This window comes from Colius striatus, chromosome 3 (assembly GCF_028858725.1).
Source record: "Colius striatus isolate bColStr4 chromosome 3, bColStr4.1.hap1, whole genome shotgun sequence".
In the NCBI taxonomy this organism is placed as follows: Eukaryota; Metazoa; Chordata; class Aves; order Coliiformes; family Coliidae; genus Colius; species Colius striatus.
In genome coordinates this window covers 90,296,306-90,314,296 of record NC_084761.1, presented here as the reverse complement: position 1 = coordinate 90,314,296, position 17,991 = coordinate 90,296,306, and the positions used below count along the sequence as shown (strand labels likewise).

Here is a 17,991-nt window from a genome sequence, read left to right as displayed (position 1 = left end):
GCTGATATTACCAGGGACCACTGCCACTGAATGGCAAACACTAAGCAAAGCGTTACTTCTTTTGCTGAATGGGCTAGCTGAAGGTGGTCTGCAAATGGCTCTGACTGGTGATGTTTTGGGCTTGGGGGTTGTTTGGGTATTTTTTAAATAACTAATAAAATTTCTGCTTGCTTTGTACCATAGGAATGTGTAACCTTTCACTGGGGTTGCTACCTGGATTGTCCCTGTTTGATGTGTTTTACAGAAAGAAATTGAGGAAAGAGAGCAGGCTCCAGAAGAGCCGTACACAATGTCAGTGTGTCCTTCGGGGGGTTCTGCTGTAGGGGTGTTACATGTGCACCAGCAGATAATTTCACAGAAACACAGAATCATTATGGTGGGAAAAGACCTTTTATTAAGATCATCAAGTCCAACCACTAACCTCACACTGCCAGGCCCATCGCTGAACTAAACCATGTCTTTCAGCACCAAAGCTATACGTCCTTTGAGTATCTCTAGGGGTGGTGACTGTACCACCTCCCTTGGCAGCCTGTTCCAATGCTTAACAACTCTCTCAGTGAAAAAGTTCTTCCTAATGTCCAGTCTAAACCTCCCTTGGATTGGCACAACTTGAGTCCATTTCCTCATGTTCTATAATCCATTACTAGAGAAGAGGCTGATGCCCATATCACTAAAACTCTCATTCAGGTAGTTTTAGAGAGTGATCATGTGTCCTCTCAGCCTCCTCTTCTCTAGGCTAAACATACCCAACTCCCTCAGCCACTCCTCATCACACTTGTTCTCCAGACCCTTCACCAGGTTTGTTGCACGTCTCTGGACACACTCCAGCATTTCCACATCCTTCTTGTAGTGAGTGGCCCCAAACACAGTATTCAAGGTGTGGCCTCACTAGCACTGAGTACAAGGGGACAAAATCACTGCCCTGGTTCTGCTGCCCACGCTGTTTCTGATGCAAGCCATGATGCCACTGGTCTTCTTAGCCACCTGGACACACTGCTGGCTCATGTTCAGACAGCTGAATTTAGAGTCTCAAAATGAATTACATCATCTGATAATCTGATTTCTTATCTCTCATATGTTAATTTCCCAGATACTCAGAGACAGCTGGAATGAACAGGACTAAAATCAATCATCAAACCCCCAGACCAACACGGGCTTTCTGTAGGATTCTCTCAGAAACAAGTAGTAGTAGAGAGTTTTGTTCCCTTTCTATATGTGCCAATACAAGACCGTGAAAACTGCAGTCCTTGATAAAGAGTCTGTCCTCTGCCAGGGACTGACCCTAGTAATGAATCATATAGCAATGACTGTATATTTGCTTTGTTTCAAACCTTATTTCCTGGAGGATTCCCTGCTGGCTTTTGTCAGCTGGTGATTTAGAGACTTCCCGAGCTACATGTTTAAAAGCCAAGAGACCTTTCTTCCTTCAATTCATCTGATCCTTTTTTAAACCGTTTATCCTTCTGTTTTATCCAAAACATCCCACAGCAGTGAGTTCCCAAAGTTCCCAACATTATACTCTTCTTTTTACACAATAACTTTCTGGGTTGTTTGGGGATTTTTCCCCTTGACCCTGAATCCTTGCATTATGAGAACCAGCTCCCCTGTTTACCACCTCGTTCACTCCTGATTTATAAACCTCAGACATCAGTCATTTCTTTTGCTACTTAAGAAGTTTGAGCTTACAGACTCTTTCCTTCTGCAGAAGCCTTTCCATATCTCTCTGTCTGGTTCCTTTTCTGTGTATTTTGTAGATTGTCTTCATCTCATTTATTAGAAGATGGCCTGTGCTGTACAGTCAGGATGAGAAATGGATTTATAAGTTTGCAAAATGTCTTCAATGTCTCTTCTAATTCTCAACTGCTTTTTCCTGATCCCTGCCCTGGTATGTTCAGAGAGATCAAAACTAACCTTGAAATTACAAAGGATGTAATATTTCCTGAATGACTCTCAGAAGATACCCTGCCTATAAGCACTAGTTCAGGCTTTCTGTGGAAGGATGTATCAATACACATGAGTTAAGACATGAATCTGATTTTTACACAAGCTGACCTGCTAGAGAGGGAGAAGATGGCTTCACATTGTTAGAAGTTACAGTTATTGCCTTTTTCCTGCCATTCCTGCCTTTGCCCCTCCAAATGACATAGCTCTGAGAGATGGAAAGGAAAACCTCCCCTGAAACTGTTTTGGTTCGTTTTCTGATTCCAAAGGAAAACACCCAGGAATACCCATAATACTCAGGATTACAAAAACAAATCACTTTCTTGTTTTGATTATAAGAAGAGTTGAGAAGAAAACAGGAAGCTGATCCTGATAGCCTGATCTGTGCTGCTTGTGAGGAATTCTGTTTCAAAATCCTTCCCAAACTCTGACGTAAGGGATGGAAAATGTGGTGGTTTTCACAGCAGCAGAGGAATTCTGTTATTGGCTTTACCATTTTGAACTCCTTTTGGTTTTGTCAGAAATAGAAGCATAAAGAAACTGTATGTCAGTGACATGTGCTAATACATCCTTGATCCTACAAAGACTTTAAGCATAAGGTCTCTTCTGTGTCTATGTTCAAGTGTACTAGAAGATCCAAAAGTATGGTAAGAAATGTGTTAGGAAGCTCTGGGAGGTAATATGACGAGAAGATTACTCCAGTGTTATTGCTGAAGCTTTTAATGCATTTTTGTAAGTATCTTACTGAGTCCTGAAGCTCTAGTCCTGTTCTGAAACTGTTGATCTTTTTCTTTTTGGAAAAAAAGGGAGGATAAGTTTGAAGAACTTTTCAGTCATACTGCAAGTAAGGCCAACTCTGGAGTCTTACTGTCCTAGAGATATGGGACAGGCTGCATTTATTGTATGGGAAGGATGTAATAATATTTCAGACCAAGGTGAGATAGAGTGTTAAGGTGCTTTTTATAAGGTATTCATTGATCTAGTGAAAGATATCATCTTATAGAATTATGGACTCATAGAATCGTTTCAGTTGGAAAAAGCCTTTAAGATTATCAAGTCCAACCAGTAACCTCACACTGCTACCACTAAACCACATCCCTCAGCACCTCATCTATATGCCTCTAAATATTTCTAGGGATGAGGACTCCACCACTTCCCTGGGCAGCCTGTGCCACTGTCTTAACAACCCTCTCAGTGAAAAAGTTCTTCCTAATGTCCAATCTCAACCTCGCCTGGTGCAACTTGAGCCCATTTCCTCTTGTCCTGTCATTCATTACTGGGGAGAGGAGACTGTCTCCTCTCTTTAGTACGAGCTCTTGTCCTGAAGTAACAAGCACATCAAAGATGACATCAGGCCTTAGCCTGCAGTGTTTAGCTCCCGTTTCTGCAGGACTCTGCTACCTTCTGGCCCCTCTGCTGTGTCTCTGGATGAAGTTGTGATGTATTTGGGCTGTGATGCAAAGCCAGCATTAAAAATGCATCCTGTTTTCTTCTATTTAACTTGATTTTTATTCTTTTCCTGGATGACTTGGCCTGGCACTCCTCCCATCATTACCAGACAAAAACCTCTTTGTTTGCCTGCCTTTTCTTTTGATCCCCAGCCCCTTTTATTTACTTTTCTCAGCCCTCTCAAGTCTTTTCCCTTCTAGTAGAAGAGGCAGCCCTGTGGCAGATGTCTCTTGGGTTTGGGTACATGGTACCTCTGCTTAAGAAGCCAGAGCACCCAGCTGCAGCCAGAAACACCTCCCCTGAGCTGGGAGGCAGCTGTAACAGCGTGTCTGTTGCAGCTCCCTGCCTCCCCCCTGCTCCAAAGCCACCCTCCACCTGCACAGGGGCATGTTGCCGGGAGGCAAGAGATGAAGCCAGATGTTCAGTTCTCACCAAGACAGAATTGCCTTCTCAGCATTTCTTCCATGTCAGCCCTTCCACTCATCATCATTGGTTCTGGATTCTGGCTGGCATAGTTAACTTGCTTCCTAGTAGCTGCCAGAGAGCTATATTTTGGGGTTAGGCTGAAGAGAATGCTGATAACACAGGGATGTTTTGGTTATTGCTGAGCAGGGCTTGCACAGCATCAAGGCCATTTATTACTGCTTCTCACCTGCCAGAGAGTGAGCTGGGGGAGGTGGAGAGAGGAGGCCAGTGTGTGCACAAGAAGCTGGGAGGGAACATAGCCAGGAGAACAGACCCCAATTAGCCAAAGGGCTATGCCATACTCTTGGACACTGTGCCTGTGGAGCGGGGTTGGTGGGGAGGGGCTGATCACTGCTGGGGCATCGGTCAGCAGGTGGTGAGCAATTGCACTGGGCATCACTTGGCTTGGCTTTTTTTGCCTCAGGTTTTGTTTCTCTTGATTATTACTATACTTTATTCTTCTTACTGTTATTGTATTTTATTTTGGTTCTCATACTTGTTCTTATCATATCCCAAGAGTTATGGTTTGTCTCTATTCTCCTCCCCATCCTCCTGGGGAAGGGGGAGTGAGGGGCTGCGTGGGGCTCTGTTGCTGGCTGGGCTTGAACCGTGGTGTGATCTTATGCATAAGTGTAGTGCTGTTCTGTGCTTGTCCCCCTTCACAGCAGTGCTGGGCACTCCGTTAGCAATGCCTAATGGGGTGAATTGGGGTTGCTGGGAAGCTCTGAAGCTGCCCTGCATTCTGCTGCTGCAGGCCTGCTGCAGCCCCTGTGTGCTGACCCACTGCCCCCCATTCCCCCAAGCAGAGAGACCCTCTCGTTGCTGTGCTGGGGGCCCCACACCTTCCCCACCCCTCACAGGCCCTGGCAGATTGGGCTTCTTGGACTCACACTTGGGTGTTAAGTCACTCCAGCCTCAGCTGTGTTTTTAGAGGGCTACAGGATCTTTAATCATTACAAGTCCTTATTTAGTGAGAGCGGGACTGCCCCACTGCTGTGAGGCTGAGGTCTAGAAAGAGGAGCCTGAGGAATTGGATCAAAGCATTAAAAATCGAGGAACTTGGTTCACTGAAATCCAGGGGGTTTTCTTAGGGGAGTGGCACAGGGAGTGTACTCTTTTCCCCCTTCCTAGTCTCCAGTTGTTTTGCATTAATCACCACTGCTGATTTAAAGCCCAGCCCAGATTAATATATGAAGGTGACTCCGTTACCACTGTGTCAAAGAACAGGAAGGTATAAACTGATAGAGGCAATCACTGAGTCTGACCCTATGTATGCAACAGATGTCTCTGTATCAGTCATCCCTAAGGCAGGGGAGGTTAGTAGAGATGCTTATGCAAGAGCCAGTAAAGGGGGAACAAAAGGTTAAGCCTCCCTGGAAGAGGGAAGAGATGGGCTCAAAAAAGAACTGAAGAGCTGTCAAGGAGGATTCAGCTTCTTCTAAACATACAGCTTCATAAAAACATTACTTGGATCTGGATAGCTGAAAGTTTTTGGAGGCTGGAAGAGCAAAATCTCTTGGCTTTTATGATTTGCCTAGTCCTGACTAGTGTAGTGGGGATGCAAAGTATTTGTCTGTGTTTGGTGTGCATGGATTGGAGGAAGTGTGCAAACGATGCAGCTCCCAGACGTGCACTTTGCAGAACATGGAACAGAGTCATTTCCAAATTGCAGCATTTGAGGAACTGATAGAATCAGTGAGATATTTGAAAGAATTGGAGATACTTGGGAAGCTTTGAATAGCTGCTTTTTTTTGGTTCTGGAGCAAGTTAACTTAGCAGAACCAAAACTTTAAATGAAACTTAACCTCAGTTGAGCTGTTGACTATTCCAGGGGAGATGCAGAAGGAAAGAGCCCTTATGAACCAGAAGGCTGAGGTGAGGAGTGGGCCCCAGAGCATCAGGTTCAGGTCTCTTTCCAGACACTCTGAGCCCCTGTCAGCATTTGCATGTGTGGTGGAAAAACTTCAGCAGGATGAAGCAGGAGAGGCATCTCTGAACAAGCTGTGACTTAGGGCAGGGCAGGAAGGGTTCCTGCTCTGTCACCAGATGTAGATGCACACGTGCTCATGATTTAATCAAGCAGGCACTGTTGTGCTATGTGCACACACAGATTTGGGAGGTTCATTGCAGGCAATGTAGCAGGCAGCTGTGGGAGGTGGTAAACGCTTTGTTTCCTTTCAGGTTGCTGCAGAAGTACTGTGTGATGCACATCAGGTCTGAAAAGGGGGGAATGGCAGGAGGTGGTTGCTAGTTCATGTGGTCTTCAGGGTCAAGTTAAGTGCTGAGGAAAGGAGGAGGGATGGTTCCATCCCTGGAAGTGACTGTGCTGGGCCTGGAGATGCTCCCACAGAGCAGGACAGGGCTGCCAGCAAGCTGCAGCAGGCTCCACAGTCTCAAACACTCCTTGTAGGAGAGAAACACACAACAGAGTGGCAGAAAAAAAGGGAGTAAACTTTTTATAGAGATGAAGTTGACATTGCATGGAGTTATCCAGTCAGGGAAACTAAGGGATGTTCTGTACTGGCAAAGGCAGGCTGCATGGTTTCCCTGCCTTCTCCAGGGATGTGAGCTGGGCTTCTTTCAGTCTTCTGCTCTTTGTCATATTTTAAAAATCTGTTGTTCAAGTCCTGTGGTCTTTTGTCCAATTTTTTTCGGTGTTGTTCTTGCCATCCAGCTTTCAGAGCCTGGAGCAGTACTTCAGCTGCACCTTATTAACGTCACAGGGAGCAAGGGGATTTCTGCAAATCCAGCTGACAGCTCTCATGTTTATCCTCTGCTCTTTGTCTGGCTGATTTGCAGCAGCCTATGGCTCAATCCAACCTCTGAACTAATAGGAATTGCCTTGTTAATGATTCCTCACCAGGTATTTGTGCAATTCATGGCCCACAAACTATATAACTTTGCATTTCTCCCTGCTGAATCGCCAGCGTTTCCCAAACCACCTACCCAGTTTCCTAAAGCCATGCTGAGTCCTTTCACTGGTGCACTGGCACCTTCTTTTCATTTGGCATCTGTGTGTGTTTTTAATACATCTTCTCTCTCCCATCCCTCAAGCAGTAATGAAGACATCTGATTGTTAGGTCCAGAACCCATCTTTGAGGAGCCTTGCTGATATATTCTCCCAGACTGGTTTTTGTACCCCTTGAGAACTGAGGTTTTTCAGAGTTTGCTTATTGAAATGTCGTGTGAAATTGGCATTGAAGCTCTCAGTATCTTTCACAATATTTACTGATTTATTTTTTTCTGTCCCCAGGAGCTGTCATCCTGATAAAGGACAAAACAATCTTTTTGACTGTGAGTACCAGCCAACATGGATTTGTCAAGAATAAATCACCTCCTTGCTGTCAGGTGGGCACTTAAAAATCATCTGCTTGTTCCTTTGAGGAAGGATTGAAGTTTGTTTTCATTTTAAAGATGTTTGTCCTTTCCAGGCTTCTGGAGTTTCATCCATGGCTTCCTAAACAAGATTGGGAATCTTTTGAGAATTCAAAATAGTCAATGAATTTTTTAGTGTTATAAACTTTGTGATGGTTGGCAGCAGCCCAGTCACTTGGAAATGCCTAATCTATCCAATGAATCCATAGTTTATCTCCGTGCTCCTTTTGTTACCACTTGCCTTTGTGTTAACCACTGTTAGAGCCAACTTCTGTACAGAGGCAGGACCTGCACTTCTGTCAGATTTCTGTCCTTTTTTTCTCACTCAGACTCCAACTTCTTCCTTGATCTCTAAGGTTGCTGTCAGGGTCCTAAATGCAGTATGCACACAGAAGGACTTGCTGAAGTTTGGTATGATTATCTAGAGACTCACTGCTGTACTAACTTTTCTTCACTTTTTTGTTAAGTACTAGCAATTCAGCTCCTGGCTTAGAAAACAATGGAAGTGTTTTATGCTTGGTCTTGCTTTAGTTCTTCATTAGATGGAGATCAATACCTCAGGGCTGCCTTTGTGTAGTGTTAGGGAAATGGTCTAGTGGTCATAGGGCTAAGACAAAGTTTGGACTCAATAATCTTAAAGGTCTCTTCCAGCTGAAATGATTCTATGAAAACACAGAGGTTGCAGGTCATATTCATGATGCCCTTGGTTGTAGTCAAGGCTGCTGTTTTGTCACCTTTCTGAGCGATGGAGTGCGTCAGCGTTATGATGCAGAGGAGGGAATGAACTCCACAGGCACTGACATGAAGTGTGATGAGGGATTTTGTGATCACCCACTAGTTTGCACAGGGCCTGGTGTGATTCATCATCTTCACCAAATGCAAGAGCAGCTACAAAGAGAGTGACTTGGAAATCTGATCCAATTGAGCCATGAGGAAATCAGACTTAATGAAAGAAGGGAAAGAGCTGCTGTACCCCAGGTTCACTGTAAAACCTTCACAAGTTGCAGTAAGATACAAACGCCATTGACTGTGACATCAGGAAAGAAAGGATAACACTAATCAATATCAGCAAGGGAGAGAGTCTCATGTGTATAATGAAACCATGCCATCAAGATTTAACTTGCTGTGATATGGAGACCTAGTTATAAAAGAGACCTGCAATAGACCTCCCAGGATCTCCAGACTCCCACACTTTCTACAAGGCGAATAGCCGAGTTTTCAGAACAGGCTTGTGCATTTGAATTGAGGAATTGCTAGAGTCTGCCAAGAAAAAAAAAGTGGAAGATTTCTTTCCTTCCTCTTCACCTTCCATCCCTGCCAACAATGGACTGTGTGGTCTTTCTTACGAACACTTAAATGTTTGTTTTGGAAGCCTTGCCAAATACACTGTTTTGCCGAATACTGAGTGCTGGATCTCGAGATGTGTCACATCTTGGTCTAGTGCTTTAGCTATATCCTCTGTATTTCCATAGGGTGTTTATTGACCTATAGATCTTGAGTACTTGAGTACAAGGCTAATGGGATGAAACTGGGACACAAAAAGTTCCATTTAAACGTAAGAGAAAACTATTTTGCTATGAGGGTGAGGGAGCCCTGGCACAGGTTGCCCAGGGAGGTTGTGGAGGATCCTTCCTTGGAGGTCTTCAAGACCTGCCTGGACATGTTCCTATGCGACCTGATCTAGGTGACCCTGCTTCTGCAGGGGGATTGGACTAGATGATCTCTAAAGGTCCCTTCCAACCCCTACCATTCTATGATTCTTTGAATGTGACAGTTATGAATATATAAAATCTCCCTTGAAAATGGAGGGGAGCAGGAGAATGGGGTAAATAAATCTGGTTTTTAACAACAATAAGTCATCAAAATCAACAAGTGCTTTGGTTTTCATTTGATTTGGGTTTTGGGGGGTTTTTTGTCTTGACTGGTGTCAAATAGCTGCCACTGAGATTAACCAGAGGGTTCTGGTAGGCAAGTTGAACATGAGCCATCAGTGTGCCCCTTGTACTAAAGGTGGCTGCTGTTAAGCAGAGCATTGCCAGCAGGTCAAGGGAGGTCATCCTTCACCTCTGCTCACCACTGATGAGACACATTTGGAGTGGTGAGTCTGGCTCTGGGCTCTCCAGTATGAGATATGTGAACATACTGGAGAGAGTCCAGCAAAGGGCCCCAAAGATGTTTCAGGCTTTTGGTGCATCTGTCAAACAAGGAAAAATGAGTGCTGAGACTGTCCAACCTGGATTAAAAGAAGGCTCAAGGAGATCTTCCCAATGTGTATAAATGTCTGCTGTGGGGACAGCACAGAAGATTGATCCAGAATTTTCTCAGTGACAGGACAAGAGATGATGGGGCACAAGGTGAAATAAATGAAATTCCATTTAAACGTAATAAAAAAGAATTCTTGCTGTGGGGGTGGCTGAAGCACAGCCCCAGGCAGCCTGCTCTAGCTGACCCTGGTTTGAGCAGGAAGGGTTGGACTTAGACAGTCTACAGACCTTCCTTTCCCCTTGCTCTCAAGCTCAACTATTCAGTGGGGTTTTCAAACTTGCCATTGATCATAAATTTGATTTAGACAAAGAATTCATGCCCAGACCTGCTGTCTTCATAAGTTTCTTCCTGTGTTTCCTTAAGGTACTGGCTCTGTGCCCACGTCCTCTTCTGTGAAATTTAATTCCTATCAGTACTCTTGCATGCATACAGAAGTTTCCATTATGGATTTAATGCATGCTTAGAAGCTGCTCTACTGTGTATTTCATAAAATACCTTTCTTCATGGTCACTCTTGGCTTTCAGATCAGTAAGCTTTTGTAGCCTTTTGATGTGCTTATATGATCCTCTTTCATATTTGACCTCTCACTTACCAAGAGCTGGAGTGGAAATCCCAAATACCAGACGTACAAACACAAGTTGACACCTTCAGAACCTGTAGTCCACAGCTCTTGCTTCAAAGGGATTCTGGCTTTCCAAATGCAGACCCTGCACTGCTTTCACTGGAGACTGAGTTGGTTACCTGCCTCCATTGTCAGCCTCTTGTGTAGATCAGACTCTTCTTGACTCATGAGCAATTGCAACAATGACTGAAGCAATTGCAGCAATATGAATAACTGTGTAGCTACAGGTTGTACTAGTTTGGTGCACTGAAGACCTGAATGGCTCCTGCAAGTTTTGTTGCCACTACAAGTGCTCCCTAAATGTAGTAACTGAACTTCAACTATTCAAACCATGCCTGTTTGGAAATAGCTGTCAATGATATTAACACATTGATACGTTGAGTACAGCAAGTTTTGAACCACAGCTGATTCTTGGACATCAAGTAAGGGGATGGAGTTGGAAATGCAGGAGACTTGCTTATAGTTCTATAGGTGGGATTTTTATTTGATATAGTTTTCAGAGGTGGTTTGTTATTTTTTAATGCATTTAAAGTTGCATGATCATTGTGATTATTTAAGTACATAGCCCCAAAATGAGGGCACAGCCTTAAATGACAGCAGTGCATCAGGCCTCAGAGTCAGCCCCTTCAACCTGGACATTTCAAATGGGTACCTTCCTAAAAGCACAGGTGGATGCAACCTGCTGGTCCTTGTGAAAACTAGTTGAAGGCAACACTGGTGCAGAACCAGGCCCGTCTGCTTACTCCTTCTTTGTCAGCCATAGAGAGGAAAAACATGTAAATAAAGTGCATCAAGTGCACCTTCAGTAAGTTCAGTGATGGCACAAAGCTGATCAGGAGCATAGACCTGCTTCAGGGCAGGAAGGCTCTTGAGAGACCTGGACAGGCTGCAGCAATGGGCTGAGGCTGGTTGTACAAGGTTCAACAAGGCCAAGTGCCAGGTCCTGTACTTGGGCCATAACAACCGTAGGCAATGCTACAGGCTTGGGGCAAAGGGGCTGGAAAGCTGTCTGGCAGAAAAGCATCTGGGGCTTTTAATGGACAGTGGCTGAACATGAGCCAGCAGTGTGCCCAGGAGACCAAGAAGGCCAGTGGCATCCTGGCTTGTCTCAGCAATAGTGTGACCAGCAGGGCAATGATTATGTGCTGTTCTCAGCACTGGTGAGGCCGCACCTCAAATACTGTGTTCAGTTCTGGGCCCCTCACTACAAGAAGGACATTGAGGTGCTGGAGCACGTCCAGAGATGGGCAATGAAGCTGTTGAAGGGTCTGGAGAACAAGTTTGATGAGGAGCAGCTGAAAGAGCTGGGGATATTTAGCCTGGAGAAGAGGAAGCTGAAGGGAGACAAGATCACTCTCTACAACTAGTTGACAGGAGGTTGAAGCAATGTAGCAGGAATACTTGCAAGTTCATATAGTGCAGGCATCCTTTGAGGGCTTGGCTCAAAATCCTTCAGTTGCCCAGACTCTAAAAGAGGTCTAGGTAAAAATTTTGTTGACTGTGGGATCACGGTTGCCTATAGCTGCCAGGAACACCAAAGTACAAGTTGAGTGCAGGGAAGAGTAAAAGGTAGTACTTTCCTGCCTTTCCAGGCTGCGAAAATGGCTTTTACTGCTCAAGTATTTCCCAACCTTGTTATTGCCCAGTGTGTGCAACAGCTATCATTAATGCACGCAAGAGAATACATCAAATGCAGGAGGGAGAGTGTCCTCACTCTGTTTTGCAACACTGCACGTTTGAAGTTGCTCAGCTGTGCTAAGAGGAAGTGGTTATTCAGTTCTGCTGCCATTTCAGGAACTCCAGTAAACTTTCCCTGAGAGAAGAGTCACCTGGAAACCACAGAGGTAAAAATGAATATTTGCCCACTACCTATCCAAGGAGATGCCACCAGGAGGAAACCTGGGACAAGGTGAGCACAAACCTTGAGTTGAGGAGAAAGGCAGGCCCAGTGCAGAGGGCTTACACTGGGCTGCAGAAGGGTTACACCAGGCAGCACAGGCTGTTTTCCCCCCGCAGTGGTGCCTGTCAGGAGCTGAGGACTTTGACATTTAGTAGGAGGGGGCGCGGTGCCGTGTGACCGGTGTGTGTAGGTGCAACAAAATCGAGCCTCCAAACAGTTCACCAAATAAGTTGTCGCCCATTCTTTGGGTGATGGTGACGAGGTGGTTGTGCTCATCAACTTTTTCCACTGCACGTTGTGCCTCCCCAGGAGCTGTCACCGTGCAGAGAGTTTAGGGGATTCCGTGTGTGTTTATCAAAGGATGGATCTTGTGTGGGAGGGGAAAGCCTGCCTGCACCCCACGCTGGCTCCTAGTCTCGGCCACAGAGATTCATCTAAAAAGATGACTTAGTACACATAACTGTCGCTAAACCACTCGGGTCTAGTCCACCTCTTTGTCTCGATGTCTCTTTCAAACAAATTCCACTTTATTCCCCTTTCCAGACCCTCTCTGCTCAGTGGCAGGTGCTGCAGAGCCATCCCCTCCATGAATTCCTGACTTGCACAACACAGCACAAATGTTCTGGGCTGCCAGAGAGCTCCCACAGGTCCCAGCACATCCCAGGGCACAGTCTGTGTTCTGTATATTTTGGAATATCTCTCTTGGAAGAAGACTGGCCCTGAAGAAGTGTAAAGCATTGCAGGTGCCATGAGGAGAAAGTGGTGATGTTACCTGTTTTGATGACTGCTCTATAATACAAGAGGTACTTGGAGAAACAAGAAGGGTGATCATGTGGTGCCAAGCTGCGTCTCTCGATGATTAAAGGCTCTGGGTCCTGCCCCAAGAACTGGTTTTATGTTTGGGTGCAATTGGAATAGGGCAAAAGTGGGCTCTGATGTAAGTGGGCTGCTCAGGAGAGAAAGGGCCTGGCCTCCTCAGTCCTATTAAAAAAGATTACTTGTGATTTGAAAGCTCTTTGGAGTCCCGGGGGAGCTGTGCCAATTCTGCTTTTTAAAAAAAGGAGAGGTGCAAGCTCAGAGGCTGAGCTTATTTTGCATCATTTTTGGTTTAGCACAAGGAGAGGTGAGCATACCTGCGTGTGCACGCCTCTTGCCTGCTGCACCCAAGTTTCAAGTTCCCTGCAGACCACTGCATTCCTCAATCATCCCCTGGTGCTGCTGTATTACCTTCACCTGTATCCCTTCAGCTTCTCTCTGGAGACTTGCTTTTCATGGATAACTTTAGGCCTGACCTCGCAGTTACTGGTACTGTGAGCTTCAGCTTCCTGTTCAAAAACTGCTCTCAGGACACAGCTCTGTAGCAATGAGGTGAGTCTCATGGATCTCTCTTGCTCTTCCCACCTGCTGTAGCCACTGTTCTGTAGGATCATCACATGCTCTGGACTCTCACATCTCTTCTCCTCTTGATGTGCTCACCCAGCAAGGAATACCCTGGACAAATGAATGCCGGTAACTGGGAGGCTGTTGCTCTAAGAGCGTTAATCACCATGGACCTCATTAATGAATTTTTGTGATTGCAGTTGCAGTAAATTAAAAGACTTTTGTATGTTCCCACTCCTGCTATTGACAGATGGAAGTTTTAATTAACATTTAGGCCTCATACTCTCTCTAGGCAGTTGCATTTGGTGTGATGCCCCTCCTCTGCCCTTGTGCAGCAGTGAAGTGCAGATAGACTTTCTGCACGTTTCTGCTCTTGCTGCTGCCACAGGGGACATGTCCCTTATCCTAAGGATCATCTCACCTACGCTTACAGTTGGCATCTGTTTGGTCCTTAATGACAGGTATTTGTCTCTCCCAGGTGAAGAGTTGCTGGCCTTGTTGTTGAGGAGCTGTCACTGAGAAGACCCCCTTCCCCCATGGCTGTGCCTAAGTGGGCCTGCAACAAGGTACCCAAATAGGAGGAAAGATGCCCTCTGAAAAATGCATCCTTCTTGTGGCCACCACACATGTGTAACAGGTCGTTTCAGAGCCTCAATTAACTGCTTGGAAAATATGGTATGTTTTAGGGTGTGCCATGTTGAGAGTGAGGAAGGGTCTGGAAGATGCAGGCTGCTGGGAGACTTCTGCCCCACTCTGCGCTGCTGTTGCTCTTCTGGCTCTTTGCAGCGGAGAGCAGCCAGTGCTCAAAGACCAGTTCTGAAAATGTGCCCAGTATGTACTTCTCATGGTCACAGATTTTCCTGCTGGCAAGGATAAACCACTGCTCAAGTTTATGGCTCAAATTAGGCCTGGCTTTGGTGGAGGGGAGAGAGGCCCCTTACTACAGTGGCCAGGATCAAAGATCCCTTTCCCTCTAGAGGTATCTGGTTCCCATCTGCCAACTGTCACTGGAGACAGCACATGGGAAAGCTCTGTCCTTCCACCTGAAGAGGTAAGAACAGTCCTTGAAGAAAGTAGAGCAGATGCTGAGGTCAGATTATCTACTGAGAACTACTAAATTAGATCTGCATCACTGAGGGCAAGTTCAGGTGGTGAGGCAGAGGTGTAGGATGCTCTAAAGACTGTGCTCAGCTGTGGTGTGTGTGAGTCACTTCACATCCTACCAAGCCCTCCTTTTTTCTTGGTAGATGATGTTATTCTTGAGTGTCCATTGATCTTTTCATGCCTCTCTGGATGCCTGAGCTTCCTTGAGATGTGGTGGTGATGATCAGAATAGGGCTGACTCCCTGACAGTGTCTGAGCTTCTTTTTTACTCCTTTCCACCTTTGTATTAGCTGGGATTGGTTAGTCCAAAGAGATCTGAGTTCCTCTCACCTCTCCTACTCTGTCCTTGAGTCCTTGCCCTGTAGCATGGTCTGAGACCTGGTTCCTGCTTCTCAAAGGGTAGGAAAAACCCCAGGGCTTTGTGAGCCTAGGGCTGTTGCCAGGGCTGGTGTGTGTGCCTGGGGCTCTGCTTTCAGCCCAGGGCACAGGTGGTACGTGCAGGTGGCTGGCTTGCATGAGCTGCAGCTGGCCCTGCCCAGGGAGGGCTGTGGGGATGCAGCTGGAGGGAGGCCACAGGTTGGCAACGTGCCTTCTGTGCTATCAAGATACTGTTCCTTTGGTGTGGGCTCCTGTCTCAGCACAGAAGGTAGCCCCAAGTTTGGACTGCTGTGGAGCACAACGTGGAGCTGTGAAACCCGTTATCCCATTCAGCCATGTCACTTCTGGGCTGTGCAGGAGAGATTTGAGACGTGGCTGGAGGAAGTTTGGCTGCAGCAGGAACCAAGAAGCTCAGCAAGGCTTATGGTGTGCTAGTGCTGGCCAAAGAGCTGGCAGGGCAGACATCAGACTTGCCTGGTAATGCATGTAACCCTCCTGTGATATCTGCATGTAGTCAAGAAGGTGTCTGGTGATGAAATAAATTTAAAAACCAAACAATTTTTGTATGAAGACAGATTTGGAAAGAGATTGAGTGAGTGCAGGATGGGGGAGGATGGGAGAGAGAGGGTTGCAGTGGTGACAGGGAGGGGACGGAGGTGGATCTGCAGGCGCTGCAGAACTGGGTCCCACTGCTCTTTCCTCCCTCCCACTCCTTGAGAAATTAGAGTGTGAAAGCCTGAGGCAAGGTGTGTGACATGGCAGAGATGGGCATCAGCACAGGCAGCTGGAGTGGCCCTGCTCGCCATCAGCCAGGACTCCAGAGGCTGTGCTGGAGGGCTGGCCCAGGGAAGGACGGCCAGGGGAACAAGTGTGGTTAAACCAAGTACACACTTTACATGGGGTGGGTTTGTGTCTTCTAGAAATAAGCTGTCTCATAGCCCAACATCTGGTTCAGTGCTGTTAGCAACAGGGCTCCATGTGCTACAGACATGTCTCATGTTCCTGAGGGAGGTATCAGCCACTATGGACACCATCCATCCAGTGCATGGTAGAACATCGTGGATCATCTTTCGAGAAAAGGCTGTGAGACCTGGGGCTGTTTAGCCTGGGAAGAGGAGACTGAGGGGAGACCTCATTAACACAAGTACTTAAGGAGTGGATGTCAGGAGAACGAGGTGCCACTTTTTTGTGTTGTTTCCAGTGACAGGACAAGGGGACAAAAGCTGGAACACTAGAAGTTCCACTTAAACACAAAGGCAAACTTCTTTACTGTAAGGATGAGGGAGCCCTGGCACAGGCTGCCCAGGGAGGGTGTGGAGTCTCCTTCTCTGGAGGTTTCCAAACCCACTTGGACATGTTCCTGTGTGAACTGGTTGAGGGAAACCTGCTTTAGCAGGGGGTTGGACTGGATGATCTCTAGAGGTCACTTCCCATACCCACCCCTCTGTGATTCTATATGGTGAACAGTTCCTTACCAGTCAGTATTTTAATAAAAAAAGGCCAAAAGTGAGTGTAGTAAAGAGAAAGGGGAAGAATGCACAGAGCAGCAGTGGGAGAGGAGGTGATGCTGCCTGGGATGGTTGGTGCCTTTCAGCAATTGCTGCAACACCCTGTAAAGCCCCACCTGACTTTGCTGGAGTCCCAACCCTCCAGCTAGGACATCTCCATTGAGGGTGCTGGGCTGCTCTGTGCCCTTAGGGAGCTTTTTGAGGCATGAGGTGAGAAGGCAGGAGTGCTTAAACTGATGCCCCATCTCTCTGCTGAGATCCTGCTGGGTTGACCTAGTGCTTTGTAAGTGTTTCTTAGCTTTAGGTTTTCAGCTGAACCACCTCCCCACCCACCCCCCTGAGCTGATAGCTGCTGGAGCACAGTACTAGGAAATATTACTACAGCATACTTTGAATTCACATAGATTTTGTAGAAAAAGAATTTGAGACTTCCCTTTTTTAGAATGAGAAGCGCTGCTGTTCTGAGTACATCAGTGTGGCATCTTGTTTGGAATTTCCCTTGCTTTCTATATATACAAATGCAGCGAAGCCACAGGAAATGGAAGTTTAAAAAAAATACCATAGAACATAGGTATCTGCTTCTTGAACAAATGTTATTCTTGTAGTCAGTTTTATTATTAGTGAGCACTTAATCTTGAGGCTTCATTGAAGGCTTGTTTTAGAAGATACGATGTCCTAAATCATTGGACAGGGAAGCATACGTTGCCTAAAGAGATGCAGAGCAGCTTTTTAAGCTGTGTGCTGCCTCTGCTTCAGAAGGCAGCATTGTTGTTGATCTTCTCCCTCTTGAGGCTTTTGGGGTGGTGACCACTTTCTGAGGCTCTTCCAGTGGTATTTGCTGAGATTCCATGAGTCAGTCTTGCCTCCAGCTGCTGTCAGGATTGTGTGCAAAGGGCTTGCTTCTGCGTGGCAACCAACAGAGTTATTAGTAAACAGCACTTGCTTCAAAATCCCATGCAGAATACACTATAATTAGGTCCAGGAGAAATGAGAATGAGCTTGCCATCAGTTGGAGGATATGTGGTCTGAAAACCTCATTGTTGGCTAGACAGCTGCTCAAGGACTCTGAGCTTGTCCTGGGTCTGAACTCAGGCTGGTTTGGAGAGCAAAACTGAGGGGAGATGAGCTAATGATAATGAGGGAGAAATTTTAGGGGAAGGGCATGAAGGTAATTGGACAAATAAATTTTGGCAGCTCTTACTATGTGAAGACACATTCCTGCAAGTCCCAGAAGAGATAGCTCCATCTTCCACCCTCCCTGGACCTACAGAGGTACCTCTGTCTGTCTTCTAGTATTGACATGCCTCTCCAGTGTGGGCACTGCTCTGAAGTGAGAGAGATTTACAGGAGCCTACACAGGCGTTACTTTGTCTGATAACAGGGTTTGGTTATCTTGTATGCCTTTTGTCACTGACACAGTAAAGGAGCCAAGTCCCATACAGTCACGTTGGTTTTTCTGTACAGTTCCAAGAGTGTCTCTTGTGTGAAGACTTGTTTCTGCAGTTGTACAGTTGTTTCGGTGAGCGAGTGTGGTACAAGTGAATAATGAAAGTTCAGAAAGTTTAGGCTACTGAAGTTCCTTTCATTTCATGCAGTTACTTTCT

General features: G+C 46.1%; 1 long non-coding RNA gene across 1 annotated transcript in view; it reads left to right on the top strand.

Annotated features, from left to right (window-relative positions):
* Positions 1 to 13,853, top strand: part of LOC133625130 (uncharacterized) — a 35,070-nt gene extending 21,217 nt beyond the window's left edge. Inside the window, exons 5-7 of the long non-coding RNA XR_009818443.1 lie at positions 7,109 to 7,203; positions 11,912 to 12,026; positions 12,561 to 13,853. This is a non-coding gene — a long non-coding RNA (uncharacterized LOC133625130). The remainder of the gene's footprint in view (positions 1 to 7,108; positions 7,204 to 11,911; positions 12,027 to 12,560) is intronic.
* The last annotated feature ends 4,138 nt before the right edge of the window (positions 13,854 to 17,991 follow it).